The sequence below is a fragment of the Ornithodoros turicata genome, chromosome 1 (assembly GCF_037126465.1).
Source record: "Ornithodoros turicata isolate Travis chromosome 1, ASM3712646v1, whole genome shotgun sequence".
NCBI lineage: Eukaryota > Metazoa > Arthropoda > Arachnida > Ixodida > Argasidae > Ornithodoros > Ornithodoros turicata.
The window spans coordinates 153950740-153969263 of NC_088201.1; the positions used below are offsets into that span (position 1 = coordinate 153950740).

At 45.2% G+C, this 18524-nt stretch overlaps 1 long non-coding RNA gene and 19 other non-coding genes across 20 annotated transcripts; 19 read left to right on the plus strand and 1 right to left on the minus strand.

Moving 5' to 3' along the window:
• Nucleotides 1–98: 98 nt before the first annotated feature.
• Nucleotides 99–180, plus strand: Trnas-aga (transfer RNA serine (anticodon AGA)). Its single transcript has one exon. It is a non-coding gene; the product is annotated as a tRNA-Ser (tRNA).
• A 112-nt stretch (nt 181–292) lies between these two features.
• Trnas-aga (transfer RNA serine (anticodon AGA)) lies at nt 293–374 on the plus strand. The gene has a single exon. It is a non-coding gene; the product is annotated as a tRNA-Ser (tRNA).
• A 112-nt stretch (nt 375–486) lies between these two features.
• Nucleotides 487–568, plus strand: Trnas-aga (transfer RNA serine (anticodon AGA)). The gene has a single exon. It is a non-coding gene; the product is annotated as a tRNA-Ser (tRNA).
• Nucleotides 569–680: 112 nt separating this feature from the next.
• Trnas-aga (transfer RNA serine (anticodon AGA)) lies at nt 681–762 on the plus strand. The gene has a single exon. It is a non-coding gene; the product is annotated as a tRNA-Ser (tRNA).
• Nucleotides 763–4130: 3368 nt separating this feature from the next.
• On the minus strand, nt 4131–4618 carry LOC135371297 (uncharacterized). The gene is made up of 2 exons (XR_010415559.1): nt 4502–4618; nt 4131–4446 (listed from the first exon to the last, which is right to left on the minus strand). It is a non-coding gene; the product is annotated as an uncharacterized LOC135371297 (long non-coding RNA).
• A 2495-nt stretch (nt 4619–7113) lies between these two features.
• On the plus strand, nt 7114–7195 carry Trnas-aga (transfer RNA serine (anticodon AGA)). The gene has a single exon. It is a non-coding gene; the product is annotated as a tRNA-Ser (tRNA).
• Nucleotides 7196–7307: 112 nt separating this feature from the next.
• On the plus strand, nt 7308–7381 carry Trnas-aga (transfer RNA serine (anticodon AGA)). Its single transcript has one exon. It is a non-coding gene; the product is annotated as a tRNA-Ser (tRNA).
• A 112-nt stretch (nt 7382–7493) lies between these two features.
• Nucleotides 7494–7575, plus strand: Trnas-aga (transfer RNA serine (anticodon AGA)). The gene has a single exon. It is a non-coding gene; the product is annotated as a tRNA-Ser (tRNA).
• Nucleotides 7576–7687: 112 nt separating this feature from the next.
• Nucleotides 7688–7769, plus strand: Trnas-aga (transfer RNA serine (anticodon AGA)). Its single transcript has one exon. It is a non-coding gene; the product is annotated as a tRNA-Ser (tRNA).
• Nucleotides 7770–7881: 112 nt separating this feature from the next.
• Trnas-aga (transfer RNA serine (anticodon AGA)) lies at nt 7882–7963 on the plus strand. Its single transcript has one exon. It is a non-coding gene; the product is annotated as a tRNA-Ser (tRNA).
• Nucleotides 7964–8075: 112 nt separating this feature from the next.
• Nucleotides 8076–8157, plus strand: Trnas-aga (transfer RNA serine (anticodon AGA)). Its single transcript has one exon. It is a non-coding gene; the product is annotated as a tRNA-Ser (tRNA).
• A 112-nt stretch (nt 8158–8269) lies between these two features.
• On the plus strand, nt 8270–8350 carry Trnas-aga (transfer RNA serine (anticodon AGA)). Its single transcript has one exon. It is a non-coding gene; the product is annotated as a tRNA-Ser (tRNA).
• A 112-nt stretch (nt 8351–8462) lies between these two features.
• Trnas-aga (transfer RNA serine (anticodon AGA)) lies at nt 8463–8543 on the plus strand. Its single transcript has one exon. It is a non-coding gene; the product is annotated as a tRNA-Ser (tRNA).
• Nucleotides 8544–8655: 112 nt separating this feature from the next.
• Trnas-aga (transfer RNA serine (anticodon AGA)) lies at nt 8656–8736 on the plus strand. The gene has a single exon. It is a non-coding gene; the product is annotated as a tRNA-Ser (tRNA).
• Nucleotides 8737–8848: 112 nt separating this feature from the next.
• On the plus strand, nt 8849–8929 carry Trnas-aga (transfer RNA serine (anticodon AGA)). The gene has a single exon. It is a non-coding gene; the product is annotated as a tRNA-Ser (tRNA).
• A 112-nt stretch (nt 8930–9041) lies between these two features.
• On the plus strand, nt 9042–9122 carry Trnas-aga (transfer RNA serine (anticodon AGA)). Its single transcript has one exon. It is a non-coding gene; the product is annotated as a tRNA-Ser (tRNA).
• Nucleotides 9123–9234: 112 nt separating this feature from the next.
• Trnas-aga (transfer RNA serine (anticodon AGA)) lies at nt 9235–9315 on the plus strand. The gene has a single exon. It is a non-coding gene; the product is annotated as a tRNA-Ser (tRNA).
• A 112-nt stretch (nt 9316–9427) lies between these two features.
• Trnas-aga (transfer RNA serine (anticodon AGA)) lies at nt 9428–9508 on the plus strand. The gene has a single exon. It is a non-coding gene; the product is annotated as a tRNA-Ser (tRNA).
• A 112-nt stretch (nt 9509–9620) lies between these two features.
• On the plus strand, nt 9621–9701 carry Trnas-aga (transfer RNA serine (anticodon AGA)). Its single transcript has one exon. It is a non-coding gene; the product is annotated as a tRNA-Ser (tRNA).
• A 4851-nt stretch (nt 9702–14552) lies between these two features.
• Nucleotides 14553–14626, plus strand: Trnas-aga (transfer RNA serine (anticodon AGA)). The gene has a single exon. It is a non-coding gene; the product is annotated as a tRNA-Ser (tRNA).
• Nucleotides 14627–18524: the final 3898 nt, after the last annotated feature.

Below are 18524 nucleotides of genomic sequence, written 5' to 3' on the forward strand. Positions count from 1 at the left end.
CTCAGGTCCGTTTTGTTGCTTTCTACTACATGCAGTTTAAAAAATAGCTCAATGGAGTCCACCATATGTGTAGAATACACTAAATAAACGAAAAGAGTGCGCTCGTGGCCGAGTGGTTAAGGCGATGGACTAGAAATCCATTGGGGTTCCCCTGCACAGGTTCGAATCCTGTCGACCGCGTCAGAGTTGAGACGCTCATGTCCGTTTTGTTGCTTTCTACTACATGCAGTTGAAAAAATAGCTCAATGGAGTCCACCATATGTGTAGAATACACTAAATAAACGAAAAGAGTGCGGTCGTGGCCGAGTGGTTAAGGCGATGGACTAGAAATCCATTGGAGTTCCCCTGCACACGTTCGAAACCTGCCGACCGCGTCAGAGTTGAGATGCTCATGTCCGTTTTGTTGCTTTCTACTACATGCAGTTGAAAAAATAGCTCAATGGAGTCCACCATATCTGTAGAATACACTAAATAAACGAAAAGAGTGCGGTCGTGGCCGAGTGGTTAAGGCGATGGACTAGAAATCCATTGGAGTTCCCCCGCACACGTTCGAAACCTGCCGACCGCGTCAGAGTTGAGATGCTCATGTCCGTTTTGTTGCTTTCTACTACATGCAGTTGAAAAAATAGCTCTATGGAGTCCACCATATGTGTAGAATACACTAAATAAACGAAAAGAGTGCGGTCGTGGCCGAGTGGTTAAGGCGATGGACTAGAAATCCATTGGAGTTCCCCCGCACACGTTCGAAACCTGCCGACCGCGTCAGAGTTGAGATGCTCATGTCCGTTTTGTTGCTTTCTACTACATGCAGTTGAAAAAATAGCTCAATGGAGTCCACCATATCTGTAGAATACACTAAATAAACGAGAAGAGTGCGGTCGTGGCCGAGTTTTTTCCTGCTTCCGGCACTCGATGAGTGCAGACGCAGGTTCTTCGAGCTCCGTTGGAGCGACTAGTACGGCTAAGCCTAGCCGGGTGCAAGGACAGGGAACAGGCTCACAGGATACAATGAACTACAAGATTATTATGCCAACGATTCCAACAGGTACTGTGACACGTAACACCCTGTTTTTGCATGGAAACCCCGAAGGAAGACCATATAACGTAGGCCATTTTGGGCAGGCGTTGGAAGGCTTAGTGAAGAAGGAAGACGTATCAAACTTCGGGGTTTATCAGTACAATCATGTTTGGGTTATCAGCTTCCGGAGTGCAATAGCAAAGGAAAATTTGCTTGCTATGAAGGAGTTAGAGGTCAAAGGGCAAAGATGTATGGTTATCGACCCAAACCGCACGGAAATAGAAATTAAGATTCACTGGATCCCAGGAAATGTGTCGGACGAAGCGCTTCAGAAGACGTTAGAAAAGTATGGAAATGTTAAAGAAATAAGACGAGAAAAATGGAAAGGCTCCTTCTTCGAAGGGATAGATACCACAACACGGCAGGTCACGATTCGGCTTCATGAGGGAGTCTCAGCTACGAACTTGCCCCACCAAACTTTCGTGGAGGGCTGTCGTGTGCTGTTTTCTGTGCCAGGCCGACCGCCAATGTGCCTCAGATGTAAACAAATAGGACACATCAGAAAACAGTGCCACACCCCTTGGTGTAAAACGTGTCGCAGCTATGGCCATTTAGACGAAGAGTGCGTTGGGACGTATGCCTCAAGAGTAAGAAAGAATAACGAACAAGAAAGTGAGTTTCACATAGCGGACCCGAATGAAGAAAATAAACAGCGCGGAACAGAGGCTGACAAAGATGACGTTGTAGGCCAAGATTTGCGAGAAAGGAATGCTCAGTTACAGGAGCAGGAAGGAGAGATTGATGAAAGTGGCACTGATGAGGAAATGAAAGAGGCAGAGGTAGCACAAAAGAGAAAAGGTAGCACAAAAGAGGTTGTTGCTGAACTGAGCGAAAACAAAGATCAACAATGGTCTACAACGAAAGGAAAGACACTAAAATCGAGCAGTAATTTGGGGTTGAGACTTCTTCCAACGCAAACTGACTTGTCCCAGTTGGAAGACGCAAATTTTTTGACAACATAGGCTTCGTAACGCACAGCGGCAAAAGAGAGACACCCATAACACCGTTTAAAAGCAATGGGAAGAACAATATCAGTGGCAACTTTAAACGTGAGAGGTCTTAACTCTCGGAAGAAGCAGTACCAGCTAAGCCGCTATCTTGAAAAGTTCCCAGAAATAGACATGCTTGCGATACAAGAATCAAAAATCTGCACACAAGAAGAAACAGAGAGGTTAGTAGAAGAATGCTTTATCAAGAACTACGACGTCGTCGTAAGCCATGCTATGGGAAACTCGGGAGGCTGTCTGTTGCTGCTAAGGAAGTTGGATTGTTTTAAATCGATATCTCACATGGTCGACAATCGGGGCAGACTAGCAGTGATGGACGTACTCATTGACAGCGAAATATGGCGTTTTCTAAATGTCTACGCACCGAATGAACCACAAGACAGAGCAGCCTTTTTTGAAACTGTGAGTAAACTCATCAACAGTAGTTATAAAACGGTGCTACTGGGTGATTTCAATTGCACGTTGAAGAGAGAGGACCGAAGTAATCGCAAAGAAGATAAAGATAAAAGTACGGACGTACTGCAAGGTATACTAGAAGAACATGGATTGTGCAACGCAGCAGATGGAAACTCGAACAGGAAAACAATATTTACACACTTTCAGAACAACTCCCATGCTCGACTAGACCGAATTTATGTGGCGCAAACGAAAACTACGCATTGTGTAGAGTATAAAGTACACCCCGTCTACTTCAGTGACCACTGTCTGGTAATAGCGTCGCTAGGTCAGGTGCAAAGAGAAAGGAGGAAGCACACTGGATGGCAAATGTGGAAGCTCAACGTAAATCTACTTGAAGATGAAGAATTCTCGAACTTCGTAAAGGATAGCATAGTTGAAATAATGAATGAAAGAACCAGTTGGACGAGAGCATGGGAGGAGTTTAAACTCAAGTTACGGGCCTTCGCCATAGAACGAAGCAGCATTTTGACATTCCAGAAGAAACACCGAGAGCAAGAACTACAGAAGACGCTGGGAAAAGTAATGGAAATGGAATCAAGAAGGGCGGGAGAGTTCACAGAAGAGATGGCTCGGATAAAGTTGGAGCTGAATATAATTGACGAGCAAAAGTATGAGGGAGCGAAGATAAGAGCAAGAATGCAGTGTTGCGTAGCGGACGAAATGCCCAGCAAAAGGTTCATAAGAAAGGAGAAGGAATATAGTAAAAACAAGATGATTACAGACATACAGGAGAATGGAAAGATACTAGCAAACTCAGAGGAAATACGAATGAGTTTCGAAAGATATTACACTGATTTGATAGGAAGGTCCAGAGGCAAAGTGGATCATCAGATAGAAGGACGCCTATCGGAAGTGGTAGCACGGTTGACAGAGACGGATCAAGATAATCTGGAAAAACCGATAACATTGGAAGAGGTCAGGCAAGCAATAAGCAGTTTAAAAAAGAATGGAGCACCTGGACCGGATGGGATAGGACCCGATTTTTACATTAAATATGCTGATTACATATCTATGATACTGTTGCAAGTAATTCGGGAAGCCGAAACGGAAAGAATGCTTCCGCCGAGTTTCAGGAAGACCCACACAGTCATGATACGGAAAACAGTGCGCGATGATGCTGTGCCCAAAGTGACAGACTATAGGCCGATAACTTTGTGCAACGTAGATTACAAGGTGCATGCAAAAGTGCTTGCAACGAGGCTGCAACAGTGTGTGGACAAGCTCGTCGGAGACCACCGATCCTGTGCCATCAGGGGGAGAACTATCCAGACAAATATTCATGTGCTGCGAACGATTTTTGAACTTAGTAGAATGGAAAACAAACAGATTGCTGTACTCCCAGGCAAAAATCTGGAGTGGGACCACTTCAAAGTGGTTTATTGGACAGGTCCCACTTTGAGTGTGGGACCACTTAGTGACTGGGACCAGTTGAAAGTGGAACCAGCTTCACGATGGTCCCACTTGAAGTGGAACCAGTGGAATTGACCCAGTGGTCCCCTCTGCTAAGTGGTCCGGGATCCGGCCACTTAGCAGCTGGGACCACTGAATGCGTGACCGAAAATAATGCGTAGAAATGCACATATTGCTCAAGTAATTACCGTTTATTCTGCTAAAAGCATACACTGAGCAGAAAGAAATAATCAATACATCTCTACATTTACATACCACGTAGTATAAGTCTGATCACTCACTGTGTCTAGACAAAGCATATGCCTGACTGTGCGATGCACTCACGGACCACAGGGAGCTTTCGTTCGTTGGCCACCTCACAACTTGTATTTTCTTAGAGAAGATGACACGACACTCCTGTTTTCCATGCAGGTCGCGACATACACCCCATTCCTCTTCACCGTACGTTCGGAATCTTCTTATCCTGTTTCTCTTCAAGTTCCTCCGAAGTTTCTAAAATGAAACATCTAATTAATAGTAATCAAAACATCACGGTCATCACTCATACCTGCAAACATTCGCGACGTGCAGTCCGATTGGCGTTTCACAGTGCGTTCTTGCCTCTACGCCGTTTACGTATTCTTGGCGTCAAAACTCTTCCGGGAAATCGACATTGTGTTGCACAGGAGCCATTATCATCGCATTGTCTTACAAAGCGCACTGAAACACACGTAAATACTGCACAGGAGATACACCATCACCATCCTTGCGACTGTTACTGAAGACAAAACCAACTTGCCGCGACGCGTCGAAGTTCAAAGTTCTAACCGGTTCTAACTGCCACCTGCCACTCTCGCCCTCTCGCTCCGTCGCTCGCCTCTCGCTCTCTCCTCTCCCTCTCGGCTCTCGCCGTTTGAAGTTTGAATTGCCGTGGCGTCTTCACTGCATCAGCCTCTGCAATTACATTTTCTTTTTTTGTTGTTGTCTTTCTTCTAATATTTAGCTTAATTTTTGTTGTTGTTGGGATGTATTTTTTTACATTTCCCTGGTACTTAATATGTTATGATATTCACCTCAGATGAGAATGTGCACGAATTGGAGTTACAACATTCGCAGACGCGCGCACCTGGATAAACAGCAATAAAAAGAGACCATGCCTGTGCTAAAATAGATCAGAGTAATAGAACAAACAAAACATGGCAAGTGTGGACAAGATGAAATCTCAAAGGGGGAAGCTGGGAAGCTGCCCAACTTGGAGTCTCAGCGACCATTCTGGGAACAAAATGGTACCTGTGAGGCTCCAGCTGGAACTTCTGGAACTATCTGAGACCAGAGTGGTACCACTGATGTCACCAAAGTGGAACCAGCCACCCCACTTGGGAATCCAGCTGGGACCATCCACATTCAACTGGAACCATTCCGGGACCACCAAACATCCAACTGGAACCAGTCCAGATTCAACTGGAACCATTCTGGGACCAGTCCAGATTTTCGCCTGGGCTGCAAGTAGACCTTAAGAAAGCGTTTGATAGGGTTAGACATTTGTTTTTGTTCATGGTATTGAAAGCAATGAACTTTGGACCAGTGTTCATAGAGCGAATTAGAATGTGTTACTCTTGCGTAGCAACGAAGCTCGTGGTTAACAACCACCTCACAAACCCAGTACCATTGTGTTCTTCGGTGAGGCAAGGATGTCCCTTATCTCCGCTGTTATTTGACCTTTACCTGGAACCTCTGTGTCAAAGTGTCATACGTAACACTAACATCAACGGTTTCAAAATGTATGGTGTCGAAGTTAAAGTCCTAGCCTATGCGGATGACATAGTGTTTCTAGCGGAGGATAAGCCCAGTGTCAGTAAGATTCTGTGCGAGCTTGACCGGTTCAGCGAGGCATCTGGAGCGCAAATCAATAAGGAAAAATCAATTGGAATTTGGGGAGGAATGTGGGGTACAACACCGGCAGTCTTTGAAATAATAACCTGGCAGACCATACCAGCCACATACTTAGGTGTACCTTTGGAACACAGCACAAATACAAACACGGTGTGGAGAGAACTAGCTACGAAAGTGCAGAAGCACGCCAACATCATGAAACAAGCAAGGCTCTCAATATTCCAACGTGCTGCGGTCTGTAATGTTTTCCTAGTTGCTAAACTAGGGTATCTGTTACATGTACTGCAATGCTCGCGGAAGAACATCCATGTATTCCATCGCATATTTGCCCGCTTTATATGGAATTCCCCATTTGAACGCATGAGAAGAGAAAACCTCTTCTGTAAGGCAGAGAGAGGGGGACTAAGTTTGTCTCACTTGTATGTCAAACAGCTGATCATGCGACTAAGCTTTTACAGAGAAAACAAACATCCTCTGCTCGAGTGTGTGAAGCAATGTGTCGGACATGACTTTTTGCCAGAGATAACCGTTGCTGTAAAAAAAAGTGGACATTGTGCTACGTGGTTTCTATTTTGACCTCGTGCAAAGTTCAGGTTTTCCAGGGAGTATATTTTCACGGTCTCCAAGAAACAGTTAGCCAATTATTTAATAGATATGCTTTTCCCTATCCCGATATATCGGCGCGTACCACAAGGATCACATGGTATGGACATATTGCAGAGGGTGAGAAGAATGCAGATTAAACCGGAAATGAAAACTTTCTTCTTCAAGTTACACACGAGAACCTTGCCAGTGAAAACCTGGTTGCACGAAAAGGGTATATTTGTACCTTGGACAACAAATTGCCGTTTGTGTAAGACACCCGAAACCATAGAGCATGTTTTTGTTTATTGTACCGAAGCTCAGTTCTTTTGGAGTGACCTCAGTAGGATGATTGGGAAAGATCTGGATATGAACCCGCACACAATACGTTTTTTGCCTTTGCGTGAGACAAATGGTGTAAGGTATGATGTGCTATGTCTAGTTGCTCTCTTTTGTCTATGGAAGCTCAGGCTGAAAGACAGAAACGAAGAACCTTTGCTGCCACCGATACAGTTACTGAGAGAAGAATTGACGATGCTAAAAGAAGTAGCTACAGTGAATGGAGAAGTGCCTACATGGTTGAATGAAATTTGTGTGAAAGTCCTTGCGAGAGACAAGGTAGTTTATAGCACTACAGGAAGAAGTGTATATGTTTAGAAATATTTTAGCGTGAACATTGTTTTACAATAAAGGAAAAAAAAAAGTGCGGTCGTGGCCGAGTGGTTAAGGCGATGGACTAGAAATCCATTGGGGTTCCCCCGCACAGGTTCGAATCCTGTCAACCGCGTCAGAGTTGAGATGCTCATGTCCGTTTTGTTGCTTTCTACTACATGCAGTTGAAAAAATTGCTCAATGGAGTCCACCATATCTGTAGAATACACTAAATAAACGAAAAGAGTGCGGTCGTGGCCGAGTGGTTAAGGCTATGGACTAGAAATCCATTGGGGCACAGGTTCGAATCCTGTCGACCGCGTCAGAGTTGAGGCGCTCATGTCCGTTTTGTTGCTTTCTACTACATGCAGTTGAAAACATAGCTCAATGGAGTCCACCATATCTGTAGAATACACTAAATAAACCAGCAGAGTGCGGTCGTGGCCGAGTGGTTAAGGCGATGGACTAGAAATCCATTGGGGTTCCCCTGCACAGGTTCGAATCCTGTCGACCGCGTCAGAGTTGAGACGCTCATGTCCGTTTTGTTGCTTTCTATTACATGCAGTTGAAAAAATAGCTCAATGGAGTCCACCATATCTGTAGAATACACCAAATAAACGAAAAGAGTGCGGTCGTGGCCGAGTGGTTAAGGCGATGGACTAGAAATCCATCGGGGTTCCCCCGCACAGCTTCGAATCCTGTCGACCGCGTCAGAGTTGAGACGCTCATGTCCGTTTTGTTGCTTTCTACTACATGCAGTTGAAAAAATAGCTCAATGGAGTCCACCATATGTGTAGAATACACTAAATAAACAAAAAGAGTGCGGTCGTGGCCGAGTGGTTAAGGCGATGGACTAGAAATCCATTGGGGTTCCCCCGCACAGGTTCGAATCCTGTCGACCGCGACAGAGTTGAGACGCTCATGTCCGTTTTGTTGCTTTCTACTACATGCAGTTGAAAAAATAGCTCAATGGAGTCCACCATGTCTGTAGAATACACTAAATAAACGAAAAGAGTGCGGTCGTGGCCGAGTGGTTAAGGCGATGGACTAGAAATCCATTGGGGTTCCCCCGCACAGCTTCGAATCCTGTCGACCGCGTCAGAGTTGAGACGCTCATGTCCGTTTTGTTGCTTTCTACTACATGCAGTTGAAAAAATAGCTCATTGGAGTCCACCATATCTGTAGAATACACTAAATAAACGAAAAGAGTGCGGTCGTGGCCGAGTGGTTAAGGCGATGGACTAGAAATCCATTGGGGTTCCCCGCACAGGTTCGAATCCTGTCGACCGCGTCAGAGTTGAGACGCTCATGTCCGTTTTGTTGCATTCTACTACATGCAGTGGAAAAAATAGCTCAGTGGAGTCCACCATATCTGTAGAATACACTAAATAAACGAAAAGAGTGTGGTCGTGGCCGAGTGGTTAAGGCGATGGACTAGAAATCCATTGGGGTTCCCCGCGCAGGTTCGAATCCTGTCGACCGCGTCAGAGTTGAGACGCTCATGTCCGTTTTGTTGCTTTTTACTACATGCAGTTGAAAAAATAGCTCAATGGAATCCACCATATCTGTAGAATACACTAAATAAACGAAAAGAGTGCGGTCGTGGCCGAGTGGTTAAGGCGATGGACTAGAAATCCATTGGGGTTCACCACACAGGTTCGAATCCTGTCGACCGCGTCAGAGTTGAGACGCTCATGTCCGTTTTGTTGCTTTTTACTACATGCAGTGGAAAAAATAGCTCAGTGGAGTCCACCATATCTGTAGAATACACTAAATAAACGAAAAGAGTGCGGTCGTGGCCGAGTGGTTAAGGCGATGGACTAGAAATCCATTGGGGTTCACCACACAGGTTCGAATCTTGTCGACCGCTTCAGAGTTGAGACGCTCATGTCCGTTTTGTTGCTTTCTACTACATGCAGTTGAAAAAATGTCTCAATGGAGTCCACCATATCTGTAGAATACACTAAATAAACGAAAAGAGTGCGGTCGTGGCCGAGTGGTTAAGGCGATGGACTAGAAATCCATTGGGGTTCACCACACAGGTTCGAATCCTGTCGACCGCGTCAGAGTTGAGACGCTCATGTCCGTTTTGTTGCATTCTACTACATGCAGTTGAAAAAATAGCTCAATGGAATCCACCATATCTGTAGAATATACTAAATAAACGAAAAGAGTGCGGTCGTGGCCGAGTGGTTAAGGCGATGGACTAGAAATCCATTGGGGTTCACCACACAGGTTCGAATCCTGTCGACCGCGTCAGAGTTGAGACGCTCATGTCCGTTTTGTTGCATTCTACTACATGCAGTTGAAAAAATAGCTCAATGGAATCCACCATATCTGTAGAATACACTAAATAAACGAAAAGAGTGCGGTCGTGGCCGAGTGGTTAAGGCGATGGACTAGAAATCCATTGGGGTTCACCACACAGGTTCGAATCCTGTCGACCGCGTCAGAGTTGAGACGCTCATGTCCGTTTTGTTGCTTTTTACTACATGCAGTGGAAAAAATAGCTCAGTGGAGTCCACCATATCTGTAGAATACACTAAATAAACGAAAAGAGTGCGGTCGTGGCCGAGTGGTTAAGGCGATGGACTAGAAATCCATTGGGGTTCACCACACAGGTTCGAATCTTGTCGACCGCTTCAGAGTTGAGACGCTCATGTCCGTTTTGTTGCTTTCTACTACATGCAGTTGAAAAAATGTCTCAATGGAGTCCACCATATCTGTAGAATACACTAAATAAACGAAAAGAGTGCGGTCGTGGCCGAGCAGTTGAGTTCACTTCCGGTAGTGAAAGCGAACGGTTGTGGGCGGTATGAGCTCCGGCGGAGCGACGATGAGTGCTAACCCTAACAGGGTGGAAAACAGGAATGACAGAATTGCTGGGACTACAAAGGATTACAAGATGATCATGCCTACCGTACCTACAGGTAGTGTGTCTTTAAACACACTTTTCTTGCATGCTGACCCGACTGGAAGGCCATATAACCAACATCACTTTGCTGAAGTATTCAAGACCCTTGTAAATAAGGAAGATGTAGCCACGTTTGGGGTATATCAGTATAACCATGTGTGGAGCATCCGGTTTCATAGCAGCCTGGTGAAAGAAAGGATTTTAGCTCTCGGAGAACTAAGCGTAAAAGGGCGCAAATGCGTCATCATCGACCCCAACAAAAAAGACGTTGAAGTGAAAATGCACTGGGTGCCGGGTGCCCTGCCCGACGAGGAAATACGACGAGGGTTGCAGCGTTTTGGTCAGGTTAAAGAGATCAACAGAGAAAAGTGGAAAGATTCCTTCTTCGATGGTGTAGAATCCACTACGAGACAATTCAATATTGAGTTAAAAGGAGGCATGACAGTTGACGACCTGCCACACCAAATGGCGCTCTGTGGGTGTCAAGTTCTACTGGCTGTTAAAGGAAGGGCACCGTTGTGCCTTCGGTGCAAGCAACTGGGACATATTCGCAAACAGTGTCAAACACCAAGGTGTGGGAAATGCAAGCGTTATGGTGATGACGATGTTGAGTGTGTAGTCACATACGCGTCGAAGACGAAGAAGGTCGTCCTGGACGAACCTGACTTATTCCTAGCAGACGATAATGAAATGGTAGATGATGACTCGGCCGCAAAACAAAATGCGCCGCTACTGGAAACTGTGCTTAGTGGAACAAGCAGTAGCAATGCAAACGAAAACTGAAATGATAATAACACGGTGGCTGATCCTATTGTGATGATGACGACTAGGAAATGGGAAATGATAAACACAAGGGGTGAGAAGAGTGGGAAGGATGTCGAACGTGAAAGCATAACCGGAAAGAAAATGAAAGGAGATCCGTTACAAAGCTTAACACCGCCATTAAGAGAAAGGGGTGCGTCGATGCTGGAAGACATGGAATTTGTGTCCAACTAAGTTCCAGATAAAGAGCCTTCCTTATGTCAATCACTTCGGAGACGGGAGCAGAATCTGATAACCGTGTTTAACTGCAGCTAATACATACATAAAATGCGTAGCGTCGTCGTGGGCACACTTAACGTAAGAGGTCTCAGTTCGAGGAAGAAGCAATACCAAGTGCGAAGGTACTTGGAGAGGTTAACACACATAGATGTCCTCGGGATCCAAGAGACAAAAATCAGTGGAGAAGCTGAAACAACTGTCCTGGTTAAGGATTTGTTTGAAAAAAGCTACGACGTCGTGGTCAGCCATGCAGTGGGACAATCAGCCGGATGCTTGCTTTTGTTGAGGAAGGTCAACAGATTTGTCCCCATTTCACACGGAGTAGATAGCGAAGGGAGGCTTGCGTACATTGACGTCGTTATCGATAAATTGGAAGTATGGAGATTCATCAACATCTACGCTCCGAACGAGAAAACTAAAAGAAAAGACTTTTTCGAGTCATTGACGGATGTTATCGGCAATGTAAAGAATTGCGTCTTATTAGGAGACTTTAACTGTACCATGCGGGAGGAAGACAGGTCTACAGACGGAAGTTCCCGGGACATAAGTCAACCGGTTCTAGAAGGAATTATTCGTAACCATAATCTACACGACGCTGCCGACAGCTGCCATGGAAATGTCCAAATGTACACACATTTTCAACGTAATTCCCACGCAAGACTGGATCGCATATACATATCTGAATGGTGCAATTTGAGAACGGCCAAGTATGAAGTTAAACCAGCCTATTTTAGTGACCATTGTCTTGTTACTGTAACTATCGGGGAAAAAGAAAATAAAATGCCAAGAGCAAACAAATGGAAGTACTGGAAATTAAATTTGAAGCTGCTGGAGGACGAATCCTTCGTCGACAGAGTTAAGGAGGGAATCGTAGAAATGGCTACCAGCACAGACGAATGGTCTGTGGCATGGGATCTGTTCAAGCAGAAGATACGTGCAATCGCTATAGAAAAGAGCAGTGTTAGAAGCTTCCTTCAAAAACAACGTGAAAATGAACTAAACAGACAACTCTCTGAGGTACTCGAGATGGAATCGAAAGTGCCGGGATGCTGCAAGGACATCTTGGAGAAAACAAAAATGGAACTAGACATTATAAACGAAGAAAAATACAACGGTGCAAGAATTAGATCACGGGCTAAAATATTTCTTCCCGATGAGGCACCTGGTAAGAACTTCTGTTGGAAAGAGCGACAGCGGGGGAGACGGAAAAAGATTGATGAATTAATGTATAATGGAACTGTCATTTCAACGAGCAAAGAGATACTTGACATCTTCGAGAAGTACTATAAGGATTTGATCGGCACCAAGCGCAAGCCACGCAACGTTTCCCACTCGACGACAGATGAAATAGCGTTTCAAAAGTTAACAGAGCGGCAACGTGAAGAACTTGAAGCACCCATCACATTAGAGGAAATTCGACAAAGCATAGGATCACTTCCCCGAAATCGCACTGCGGGACCTGATGGACTAAGCGGTGAATTTTTTCAAACCTTCAAGGACTGGTTGCCTGTTGTGTTGTTAAACGTATACAGAGAATCCGAGACGAAAGAAGATTTCCCCTGTCATTCAGACGAACGCACACGGTTCTTATTCCCAAAGTGAAGGAAGAAGGAAAAATCCCGCAAGTAACTGATTTCAGGCCGATAACACTCTGTAATGTAGATTATAAGATATACGCTAAAATCCTGGCATGCAGGCTACAAAAGGTCATTACAAACATCGTGGGTGAGCATCAAACCTGTGCTATCAAAGGAAGAAACATCCAATCAAACATACATGTGACAAGAACAGTCCTTGATCTGTGCAGACACGAGGGTGAACAGGTGGCAATGCTGCAGGCTGATTTATCAAAGGCCTTTGATAGAGTGGACCATGATTTCTTGTTTTGGGTAATGTCTGAAAGTGGGGTGGGACCCTCCTTTTTACAAAAAGTGAAACTGTGTTACCAGAATGTGGAAACTACAGTGCTAGTGAACAACCTGTGCACAGATGCAATACCGTTGATGTCATCTGTCAGACAAGGGTGTCCCTTGTCGCCTGCCTTATTCAACATATACGTGGAATACTTGTGTCAAAGTGTTATTCAGAATAATAGTATCACAGGAGTTGTGCTCGGCGACTCGCATGTGAAGGTATTAGCCTACGCTGACGATATTGCCTTTTTTGCTAGGGACAAACCGAGCGTGAAAAATGTGTTACAGTGTATAGATCAGTTTTGTGAAAGGTCTGGGGCGGATCTCAACAAGACAAAGTCGTTAGGGATATGGGTTGGTGAATGGGGGTCCACACCAGAACGGTTTGAAGGGATCAGGTGGCAGAAGATGCCTGCAGAGTATCTAGGAGTACCCTTGGATAAGACCCGGAACACAAACCAGGTGTGGGACGAACAACGAAGACAGATGGAGAAGAGGGTTCAAGGCTGGAAACAAAGAAGATTGTCAATTTTTCAAAGAGCTTCAGTGTGCAATGTGTTCCTTGTTTCTAAACTGCTGTACTTGCTTCAAGTGATACAACTTTCGCGCAAGAACATTCAGAAGTTTCATAGATTGTTTGCAACCTATGTATGGATGTCGGGGTTTGAGTGCATGCGAAGGGACAATCTGTTCCACAGTGTCATGAAAGGTGGACTCGGATTACGTCATCTATTTGTCACCAAACTAGTGATGCGATTGTTCTTCTATAAGAAATGCAATCACCCTTTGTTAAGAACAGTGTTGCAGTCTGTTGGAAGTGTGCACTTGGCCGATATAACGGTTGCCACAGTAAACTGCACGTATCCTGTCACGGAATTTTACGCCGAAGTTGTAGAAAGCATTCGATTTCTTCTTGTTAGATTTTCACCGGAATATGTTTTTAGTGTACACCGCAAGAAGCTGTATCATGATTTGATTGATACACTGTTTCCCGTGCCTCTTTATAGGCTAGTATCATGTGACAGTGGAGATCAGGACATATTGTGTCGCGTCCGAAAGATGCCAATCAGACCACAAATCAAGACTTTCTTCTTCAAAGTACACACAAGAAGCCTACCCGTTAAAGTATGGCTGGATCAAAAAGGGATTTTTGTACCTTGGACAACGAACTGTAGGTTCTGTAATACGCCTGAAACAATCGAACACCTTTTCTTGGATTGTACGGAAGCGCTTTTCTTTTGGGACGAGCTCAGCGTTAACTTAAAACGGTACATTCGGTTGGACCCCTATACGATGAGGTTTTTACCAAATGAGCTAACAGAAAACAACCGTGATGATATTGTGTGTATCATTTCCATGTTTTGTATATGGAAGGTGAGATTACTAGACAGGAATGAGGAGCCACTTAGCCCACCAATGTGCCTTTTTAAACAGGAAATCAGTGAAATGTATGCGATGGCCCAACATAGGGGCGTTGTGCCCAAGTGGTTAAGTTCATGTGTGCAAAGGTTGCTTCCGAGCCGGGAGACCTTTCTGCAAGTGTAATCTAGCTTGTCGTCTAGCATAATATCATGTTTGTATATATCTCATAGCCATAATAAAAGAAATGTTGAAAAAAAAAAAAAGCGGTCGTGGCCGAGTGGTTAAGGCTATGGACTAGAAATCCATTGGGGCACAGGTTCGAATCCTGTCGACCGCGTCAGAGTTGAGGCGCTCATGTCCGTTTTGTTGCTTTCTACTACATGCAGTTGAAAAAATAGCTCAATGGAGTCCACCATATCTGTAGAATACACTAAATAAACCAGAAGAGTGCGGTCGTGGTTTGAATACCAAAAAGCGACAGTATCAACTGAAAAGACTCCTTGACAGCTTCCCACATGTCGACTTTTTCGCACTCCAAGAAACAAAACTAGGTTCTCCGGAAAACACTGAGCAGATGTTATCCCAGTATTTTCTCGATGAGTTCGACGTTGTTGTTAGTGAGGCTGTGGGCTACTCAGCAGGTATTCTCCTTCTCGTGCGAAAACGCCTAGGCTACACTCATGTTTATCACGCGGTGGACAACGACGGTAGGGCTGTGATGCTTGATATCCTTATTGACAGAACGCCTTGGAGGATTCTAGTTATCTATGCTCCCAATGATGCAACCTTAAGGTGTGCGTACTTCGAATCCTTAACGCAATATTTGCAAGCCCGTGGTAACCTGGTCGTTTTAGGGGACTTTAACTGCGTGCTGTCAACTAGTGACCGGAGCGTTGCCTCTCAAGCGAAGGACCGCAGTGCCGAGTGTCTGCAGCGAATAGCACGTGATTATGGTTTAAGAGATGCCTGCGAATACAGCACACAGCCAGTGATAAGATACACTCACTTTCAAGGTACATCGCACGCACGATTGGATCGTATTTATCTTTCTGTCGCTCAGTGGAATACGGTGTGTGAGTACGAAGTGCACCCTGTTTATTTTACTGATCACTGCCTCGTGAAGGTCGCTATTGGGTGTCGCCCTCCTAGGCTGGGCAGCCCCAGGTCATGGAAGTTGTGGAAGATGAACGTTAGGTTGCTCCAAGATCCAGTTTTTGATGAGCGCGTGGTGGCCAATCTTTCACGGCTTCAACATGACCCGCGAAATTGGGCTGCTAAATGGGAAACATTCAAACAAGACGTGAGAGCCTTTGCAATAGAGAGAAGTAACGTGCTAGCCTACCTAGAAATGTATGAAGAGAACATGTTAAAGGAAGCACAACAAGAACTCACAAGACTGGAAGCAGATAACCCTGGGACGTTCTTGGAAGATTTAAATGAGATTCGTCTCCGTCTTGAACTTTTCAACAACAATCGGTATGAAGGCGCGAGGGTACGATCGAGAACGAAGAGGTTTTTGCCTGATATGACCGCGTCTAAAAGTCATGCTGCAGGAGAGCGTAAGGCCACCGGCTCTCGACTTATCACGCGGTTGGTGGACCAAGGACATGTTGTCACAGACCTTGAACGCATGAAACAAATATTTGTTGACTACTATGAGAACCTGTTTGGGAGGCCAACTGCCACGGTGGACGACGATTTGATCCAGTCGTTTCTCTCTCATATGCCCAAGTTAAACGAGCAAGAGAAAGATGTCCAGGACGCTGAAATTACAGAGGCGGAAATCCATTCTGCAATACAGAGTTTGAATTTTAACCGTTCTCCTGGACCTGATGGCTTGGGAGCTGAGTTATACAAGCGGTACGTGGACCTGCTGGTGCCCATTCTACAATGCGTCTACGCGGAAGCTGAGACTAACGGGATCTTCTCGCACAGTTTTCGAAGGTCCCATACTGTGCTCATACCCAAAAAAGTGGCGGAGACACGGTTACCCAAGGTGACCGATTATCGGCCTATCACACTCTGTAATGTGGACTATAAGGTGTATGCCAAAGTACTTGCTGCCAGGCTCCAGCTTGTGGTGACACAACTTGTTGGCGATCATCAGACATGCGCAATCAGGAACAGGACCATACAAACAAACATCCATGTTGTCCGCTCGGTTCTAGACTGGTGTCGACTTGAAGGAAGTCATGTAGCCCTGCTGCAAGTGGACCTCTCTAAGGCTTTTGATCGGGTGTGTCACGATTATTTGTTTTCGCTCTTGCATTACGTCAACATGGGAGACAAGTTCGTAAGCCGAATCAAGTTGCGCTATGAACAGGTTGCAACGAGCCTGGTAATTAACGGCACTCTTACCGCGCCAGTGCCCCTTCGAGCTTCAGTACGACAAGGCTGTCCCATGTCGTCCCTACTATTTGATCTATACCTTGAGCCGTTATGCCAGCGTATCATCTCTCGTGATGACATACGTGGTTTCGAGCTTCGCGATGCTGTGGTGAAGGTCGTGGCGTACGCGGATGACCTTGCGTTTCTCGTGACAGACAAGCCAAGTGTCGTCAAAGTTATTCACGAACTTCATGTGTTTGGTCAAGTCTCTGGGGCACGTCTAAACAAGGACAAATCTCTGGGGATATGGTGCGGTCAATGGGGAACAGCCCCGGAATTCTTTTGTGGCGTTCAGTGGCAAACCCGTGGTCCTTGCTACCTTGGGGTCCCGTTAGACAAAAGTTGTAACACGACCTCCTTGTGGTCGGAGCGATTACAAAACATTAGGACACATGCTTCGACCTGGAAAAAACAAGATCTCTCAATGTTTCAACGAGCTTCTGTGTGCAATGTTTTTCTGGCCGCTAAGCTGATTTACCTCTTGCAAGTCCTGCAATGCTCCCGCAAAATTATACATCGTTGTCATCGCATATTTGCCACCACAATATGGTGTTCAACGTTCGAAAGGATGCGAAGACAAAACCTGTTCAAGAAAGTCAAGGACGGCGGACTAGGCTTACAGCATCTCTACATCAAGCAACTCGTCATGAGACTGTTTTTTTATAGGCAGAGTTCACACCCGATTCTGGAAACCATCAAGCGGGCCCTTGCGTACAACTACATTCCCGATATATATGTTGGGTTCCACGAAGAAAGTCTACGCTTAAGCGGGTTCTACAAAGAGGTTGTCGAGAGCCTAAACTTCTTGAAGGCTAGATTCAGCTTAGAGTACCTCTTTTCTGTCGCCAAGAAAACGTTGGTAGCTCATCTTCTCGATGTACTCTTTCCTGTGCCCATCTACCGTCAAATCCCCTCCGGATGGCACGGCACGGATGTATTGTGCAGAGTCAGGAAGATGCCGGTCAAGCCCAACATGAAGTCATTTTTCTTTAAATTACACACGTCCACACTGCCCGTGAAAGCTTGGCTTCAACAGAAGGGATTCTGTGTTCCGTGGTCCGTGAATTGCAGATTTTGCAACACGCCCGAGACTGTCGATCACCTTTTTCTGGACTGCACAGAAGCTTTATTCTTTTGGGATGACTTACAGTTCAAAGTCCTTAAGCGCCGTCTTTCGCTTAATCCTCACACTATCCGCTTCCTCCCATTACGCCCCGGTGAAAATGTGATATACGATATCGTTCTTCTTGTCGCCATGTACTGTTTGTGGAAGCTTCGTATGGCCGATAGGAACGAAGAGCCCTTGTGTCCTCCTATGAAATATTTCAAAGCCGAACTACTGCAGGTAAAGTTAGCTTGTACTCAGCTCTTAGAAGTGCCTGAGTGGTTAGATACAGTCTGCGAAAGGCTGAATGTTTTGTAGAAATTGTGTTATTAACGTGTCCGGTATAGAGGAGAAACATCGTATTCTCTCTCTGTGATTTTGTCGTATTGTGTATGGTATTGTGAGGTATTGAGTCGACGTGACTCAGAGTAGTAAGCTCTGAAAAATAAAGGTGGAAAAGAAAAAAAAGTTAAAGCTATTTTCGAGTGTTACAGAATGGAATGGTACTCACACGATGTGTTCATAAGGGAACACTGATTATGTCTTTCCTATACCCATGTATACCATGCCGTAGATGCAGATGGTAGGTCAGCAATGCTAGATGTAGACATTAGGGGGGAACTTTGGAGGTTTTTAGTCGTATATGCTCCAAATGATAAGAATCAACGCTGTGCGTTCTTCGAATCGACCAGACAATATTTTGATGACCAATATAACATGGTGTTTCTGGGAGATTTTAATT